The 7,695-nt window shown below is 34.9% G+C and overlaps 1 protein-coding gene across 6 annotated transcripts in view; it reads left to right on the top strand.

Moving 5' to 3' along the window:
- Window positions 1-7,695, top strand: part of Tanc2 (tetratricopeptide repeat, ankyrin repeat and coiled-coil containing 2) — a 341,666-nt gene that overhangs the window by 236,135 nt on the left and 97,836 nt on the right. The window lies entirely within an intron of this gene.

Raw genomic sequence — 7,695 nt, forward strand, 5'->3', positions numbered from 1 at the left:
TTATATAAAAAGTATAAGCATCTGTTACAGTCAAAATGATATGGAAAAAGTTAGAAGACTCACAGTTCCCAATTTCAAAACTTACTATAAAGCTATAATAATCAAAACCGTATGATATTGACATAGGTGTACATGTATAGATCAATGTTCTAGAATTCAAAGTAAAAAAATAAATTCATACATCTGTGCCAGTTATTTTTCAGCAAGGGTACCAAGTCCATTCAGTGAAGAAAATTATCTGTTCAGCAAACTACTAGATATCTACATGCAAAAGGATGATGCTGGGCCCTACTTCACACTGTAACCCAAAGTATAAATAAAGAGCAAAACAAAAGGTACATCATAGGGAGATAAATCTTTTGCAGATGGGAAGGGTACCAAGAGATGGAGAGGGGGAAGGGGAGAGAAAGGAATGAAAAAAGCACTAAGATGTGTTATGTACACGTACCAACTCCCCCTGAGGAATGTATCATTATGTACTGCAGACATGTACTAACAAAAAATAAAAATTGGGAAAAAATTAACTCAGAATTCATTGGCTAACCTAAGTATAAGATCTAAAACAATAAGACCTTTATTTTAAAAAATTGGGGTAAATTTTCATGCCTTCACATTGGGCAGTGGATTTTCTTAGCTATGGCACTGAAAAGCGTGGCAACAACAAATATATAAATTGAACTTCTTCAAAACTTAAACCTTTTAAACATCAGACACTATCAAAATGAAGAGACAGTGTACAGAATGGGTAAAAATCTATGCATATTTTTTAAACGTATACTGTGTCAAAGACCCAAGAGATAGTAATATGATTTCCCTTTTCCCTCCTTTCACTTAGTCCTTAAAATAGTGCTATACATTATCCCTCCCTCAAACTTGAAATCTGGTTAGAAAAAAACACAATTTAAAAGTTAATAAGACTAGTGATGTAACTCAGTGACCAAACACTTTCTTAGCATGTGTGAGGCCCTTGGTTCAATCCTAACACCACAAAAAGGGGGGAAAAAAACCTCACTAAAATGTTAATGAAGCCGGGGATTTAGCTCAGTGGTTCTGCCACCTGCCTTGCAAACATAAGGACCTGAGTTTGATCCCTGGTACCAAAAAAAAAAAAAAAGTTAACAGTATAAATGAGAATGTATTTTTAAGCAATAGATTATGTGATAAGTTAAGAGTATATGAGCATGTATTTTTAAGCAATAGATTATGTGATATAAAATTAATTTGGATAGTGGGAGTGAGTTTTGTGAAGCTGAAAATCTGGATCACAGTATGTGGAGAAGTTTGAATAGAAGGAAAGGGACATTTCATGTAAGTGGATAACTTGCACTGAAGCACAGAATAGGGCAGTCTAAGGAGATTTCCATGTCTCCCTTACATGGTAGTCCACAGTGAACTGCAAAGAGTAGACACAAGAGAGTTGATTTATGGTACATGGAGCCTTCAGATGTGCTCACTTCGGCAGCACATATACATGGATCCTTCTGTGTCTCTAAAGGAGCTTGGCCTTTTGTTTTCTTTTTGTTTTTTGAGACAGGGTCTCATTTTGTAGTACAGACTGGCCTCAGACTCACAGCAATCCTCTTTCCTCAGTTTCCTGAGTGCTGGGATTACAGGTGTGCCTACTTTAAGGAGTTTAGATTTGGTGTGGCAGAAAATTGAGCCATTTGAGGATTTTATAAGAAAGGGAATGACATGATATAATCATAAATAATTGGTCTGATAGAATATGGTATATGGAGTGACTGAGGCAAGAAGTTCATCAAGGTAAGCCTTTCTGACAAAGTAGCATTTATGCTGAAACCTAAAGAATGAAAAGAAGCCTTCCATATGAACACCCAAGGAAAGAACATCATAAGCAAACAAAGCAGGTAAGAAAGAACTGTTCAAGAAACTGAAAGACCAGGATAATTATCAGCTAGCTTGTCGAGGACATTCTGACCTCCATCTTCTTCATCTCAGTGGCCTATATAATAATATAAAGAAAACAAATATAATTTCTATTAGATGTGATGTTCTGTAGAACTCAAACTCATAGGTAAGGGCTTTGATGGTACAGTAATGGTGAACCTTTTAGAGCTTTCAGTGATACAGTCTGCTGCAGCACACATGCCATAACTTTGCTGGCATAGAACTTGCCATCACGAAAGAGTTGGTGTAGTTCTTTGATTTTTCTATAGAGATTAACCTAATAGACTTTTTTTTTTGCCTCAGCTACAATTTTAATTTGATCATACTCAGATGTACCCAAGGTTTTAACTCGGTCTTCCCAGATGTTAAGAATTTGTTTCTAATTCATATTTAGAGGGAAGAGGTCTTTATATAATAAGAAGAAAGCGGGAAATCTATTTCTATCCAACAGTAAATTTCTTCTACATGAATTGAGATTTTGGTTCTCCCTAGTCCCATAATACCTCAGACTTGAATCTGAGGACATTTTTTAAATTTTTTTTCCCTGTCCCAGTACACTTAACTTTTTAACCAGACCTATAAATCCCTCCAGATTTGCCATTTTCATCAGTATCTCTTTATTTGTGCCTTCATTACAACATAGGACTTTTGCCGTGAGTTGTCTTCAAGTTATCTGCAATCATTGTCTTCCTTCTCCAGTGAACCTGTAGTAGTGTTACATCCACTTAAATGACTCGTCATTGCCTGTTAAAATATAAGCCAGCTAGGCATTCAGACTGTCAGGGCAGAAATAGCCAATTTCATATATTTATAAATTTTTTCAGTGCTGGAGGCTGAACCTAGGGCTTCATACAGGCCAGGCTAGCACTCTTCCACAGAGCTACATCTTTTGTTTTGTTTTGTTTTTTGTTTTTGTTTTAGTTTTTTGAGACAGGGTTTCACTCTGTATTTCAGCCTGGTGTTGAACTCACTATGTAGCTCAAAATGGCCTTGAACTCGCTGCGATCCTCCTGCCTCATCCTCCCAAGTGCTGGAATTATAGGCGTGCACCACCATGCCCAGCTCCCAGCCCTATTTTTTATAATGTTTAATCACTCTGTAATTCAGGTTGAATATCCCTTATGCAGAATGCTTAGAACCAGAAGTGTTTCAAACCTTAGAACAATTCAGATTTTAGATTTTTATATTTGGGATAGGGATGCTCAACCTGTGGTTGAAATAGTTAAAATTTTAAACTAGATTTGCATTTTTTCAATTCTAAAAAATCTAAGTGCATACCTGTAACCCTAGCACCCTGGGAGGCTGAGGCATGTTCGAGCCCAGCCTGAACAACTTGGTGATATAGCTGGACCCTGTCACAAAATTTAAAAAATAAAAAAGAGGGGCTGGGGAGTTAGCTCAGTGCAGGGGCCTTGGTTTCGATCCCCAGTATTGCAAAAATAAATTTTTAAAATTCTGTATATAGTGATTATGGGAGAAAAATACCTGAAATATCTATGCTTGTTTATTTCAACTAACTGATATAGTTTAATTATTAATTTAACTACATTTTCATCTCTTAATACTTTTTTGCCTATTACCTTTCATTTTCATAATACATTTTTTTGTACCAGGGATCAAATTCAGAATCTTGCGCTTGCAAGACAGACATGGTGCTACTGAGCTAAATACTTGAAGTTGTAGTCATATATTCTGTTTTGTAGTCTACTACCTTTCTAAATATTATATCATAAACATTTCCACATTTTCATGATTGTGCAAAAATATCTATTGTTTTATATTTCAATGTATGTATACTATTTAGTGGCTATACCATAGCTTAGACTTCACTAATACCATACATGCTGCAAAGAACATTGTGCATGTATGTATTTTAAATCATTTCCTTAAAACAAATTCCTAGAAATAAACAGTGTATTAAGGTTAAAGTGGCATTTAGTAATGATTAGTGTTAATTTTCCTAAACATTGGACATATTCACAATGTCACCAAACAACTGAGAAAACCAATTTTTCCAAAGATTGTTAATACCAAAAAAGCCTAATTTCTGTAAAGGTGTAATTTACTTTAGTTTATATTTCTTTAGTTATTTCAAAACATTTCTTAGTATTTGCTTCTTTTTTTTAAAACAGTAAGATATTGGTTAAATATAAAATGATGACTGAGTCATACAGTGGAACGTACAAGTGATTCAGGTGGCCAAAGCAAGATGAATTCAAGGCCAGCCTAGGCAACATAGCAAGACCCTGCCTCAAAGTAAAATTTAATTAAGAGCAAGTAGAGTGCTGCTTCACTATCATGCTTGAAGCCCTGAGTTCGGTCTCAGGTACCACAAATGATGACAGTAATGATGATGTAGATTTAAATATTTGATGAAGAAAGATGTTCACATTATATTTCTTAGTGAAAAGACAGATTAGGAAGCAGTATCTATAATATGAGTCCATTTTTTTGTTTTTAAAATAAGCATATATGGTAGGGACAAAACTTAAAAAGAATATGTATCCTAATGGGAGAACTCTTACTATTTTGTTTACTATTTCTAAAATTTCTGTATTTCTAAAATTTCTGTACTGAATGTGTGTGTGTGTGTGTGTGTATGTGTGTATCACATGTATAAAAAATACTAAAAGCCATAGTCCAGGGATTTAGCTAAGTGTCACTGCACCTGCCTCACAAGCACAAGGTTCAATCCCTGGTACAAAAAAAATAGTAAAAGTAAAATAGAGAAAACAGTCTGGCAGTTTTAAAGTTAATTCAGAATTTCCATATGAACTAGGAATTCCACTCTTATATACTCATAAGTATGTAGCTAAGAGAACTGAAAATATGCGTATTCTGAACTTTGTACATGAACATTCATAGCGTGATTATTTATAATAGCCAAAGAATGAGAACAACCCAGATGCCCAGCAGCTAATAAATAGATGAACAAATGTGATATATTCATGTAATGGAGTATTATTTGGCAGTGAAAAGAAAGAAGTGCTGGTACATGCTTATGTTATAGCTAAACAGCAAAAACATGCATAGTGAAAGGAACCAACACAAAAAGCTACATAAAATATGGTTCCATTTATATGAATAGTCCAGAAAGACAAATCTGAATATATGGTAAATTGATAGTAGCTAAAGGATGGGTGGAAGGAGAAGTATAAAGTGACACCTTATAGATGAAAGATTTTGGGAGAGAATGATGAACATGTTTAGAGATTGGATGGTGGTAATAATTGCACAACCTTGTGAATACATATACTAAAATACACTGAGTTTGTACTGTAAAGGGGTTAATTTTATGGTGTGGGAATTTTATCTCAAAATAATGTTTAAGAAAAGTAAAACAAAATATTGCTGTAGAGGGCCAGGGATTTAGCTCAGTGGTGCCGCTGCCTGCCTCACAAGCGCAAGGACCCAAGTTCAATCCCCAGTTATAAATATATATATATATGCTATAGGACACTGAATTTTTTTATCAAGTTAAAGTCTAATTTTTCACTAAATTTTGTATTTATAGTAATGGATTCTGTTTGTTTTTGCAAGACTAGAAATTGAAATGAGGGCTTTACATATGCCAGGAATATACTTTACCCCTAAGCTCCAATCCCAATCTTGTTACAGATTTTTAAAGAATACATTTTGCTAAATACAAGTGATACAAAAAATACAAGTGATCAGATAGCTGTATCTCCCCAGCCCATGCCCTTTTTAATAAAATAATTTGGATATTTTAAAGCTGATATAAGAAAATACTGACTTCAGGTGTCAGAATTTGTCTGTATATTTTTAACTATTTGTACTCTTTTGGGAATTTTTATCCATCTTTAAGTGAATAACTATCTTTAACAATTTAAGTTATCTTCAACAATTTAAATGAACAATTATCTTTAATGGCTTTCAGATGGTGTTAAATGAGAGTGTATACGTGTGTGTGTGTGTGTTTCTCAAATAAGCTGCCAACTCTAGATCCCATTTTATGATGTGTAATTGGTTTCAGTATGCTCTAGAATAATAACCAATATAATTAGATCTCATTTTTCTCTTTATGATTCCCCTTTCTCCTTTACAGATCCCCCTCCTACCCCTAACCTTTCTTGTGCTCCAAAATATCAAAAAGGATTAGAGTATCCTTCTTTTTTGATTATTTCCATAAGCATTTGAGTACCTGCTATTTGTCAAGGAATTATGCAAAGGTTAAATACCTGGTTTCAGACAGATAAAATTATATATTTTTAAGCTACTCTAGGTGCGGTTAGGAGAGCTCTTAAATTGATCCAGATATAATATCTAAGAGAAAAGCCATTATCATGTGTATACTGGTCATCATGATCAGTGTGGTAGTTTTTTAAAAAATAAACTGTCATGACCTTCAAAAAAATTAATCCAGATAAAGATGGTTAGACAAGACTTCTTTTACTATTAACATAATTTAAAAGTTGATACTTAAAACCAGATCACATCTATTGTGCACTTTTACAGAACTATTGAAAGGATAGCTAATGATTCACCCTTAGTACATCCTGTAATTATATAAGCACCAAAAAAAAAAAAAAAAAGTTGAGAAAAGCCATGCAATCTATCCCCAAGGTGTGTGTAAGCTAAAAACCATTCTTTAAAATGCTTGCATGAATGCAAGACAGTCAGGTATAATGATGCTGGGTTAAAGTTTTGTTTCTTCAAAATGGTCTAAAGGTGTAGGGAAGGTGGGATGGGTAGGGGAAGGGTAATAAGGGAAAAGAAAAAATGTGAGAAAATGAAAAGATGGAAATAAAGTGGTTGAAAATGGGAATGGGAGGAGGGGTGAAGGGAGGGCAGGGACAAGGGGAAAAAATGAGAACCAACACCTGTCCTGTAAAGGTACAAGATCCTAACAATGAATGTAACTGTACTGTATCCCTAGAATGTACCAATAAACTCAATTAAAAAGCAAAAAAAAATTTTTTTAAAGTTTTGTTTCTTCTTTGACTGTTTAACATGCTTAAGACTTTTTTTGTTTGTTGAGACAAGGTCTCACTATGAAGCTGAGACTGACCTGGAACTCACTATGTAGCCCAGGCTGGTCTTGAACTCACAGTGATCCTCCTGCCTCAGCCTCCAGAGTGCTGGGATTACAGGAATGCACCACCACGCCCAGCTTTGTGTGTGTGTGGGGGGGGGGTACTGGGGATTGAACTCAGGACCTTGCACTTGCAAGGCAGGTGAGGTACCACTGAGCTAAATCCCCAGTCTAACATGCTTAAGACCTTTTAAACCATCAGAGCTTGTAGGGGTTTTGCTTCCATTAATAATAACAGCTATTTGATTAAAAAACAAAACACTATCATGAATTTAAAGGAATCAGTGTTCTCACTGGTGTTTTAAAATAAACAAGTCTATTTACTGTATATTGCTTTCTACAGAACTGGTGTATACTGGTACACCCATACTGGTTGTATATATTGAAATTCATCCTTACTGGTAGGTAAAGAGCTGCTTTCATATGCTGTCTAGATACCCCAATACAGCTTACCCTATCCCAAGAATTCTACACCTGCACCTCCCCATGATGCAGTAATTAAAAATTTATCCCCAGACGTAGCCAGAGGCCTTTAGAACTACTTTTGGACCTGTACTGATTGCTGGCACAGGGGTCATCTCAATTCTTTTATATATATGTAAATATTAAAAATTTATTTCTCACAGTTCCAGAAGCTGGGAAGTTCAAGATCAGAGTGCTATAGATTTAGCATCTGAAGAAAAAAAAAAAAAAAAAAAAACACGGGGTTTTGCTCAGGGGTTTCACCCACTCAC

The sequence above is a fragment of the Fukomys damarensis genome, unplaced genomic scaffold (assembly GCF_012274545.1).
Source record: "Fukomys damarensis isolate Sample0158 unplaced genomic scaffold, DMR_v1.0_HiC HiC_scaffold_23, whole genome shotgun sequence".
Lineage (NCBI taxonomy): Eukaryota > Metazoa > Chordata > Mammalia > Rodentia > Bathyergidae > Fukomys > Fukomys damarensis.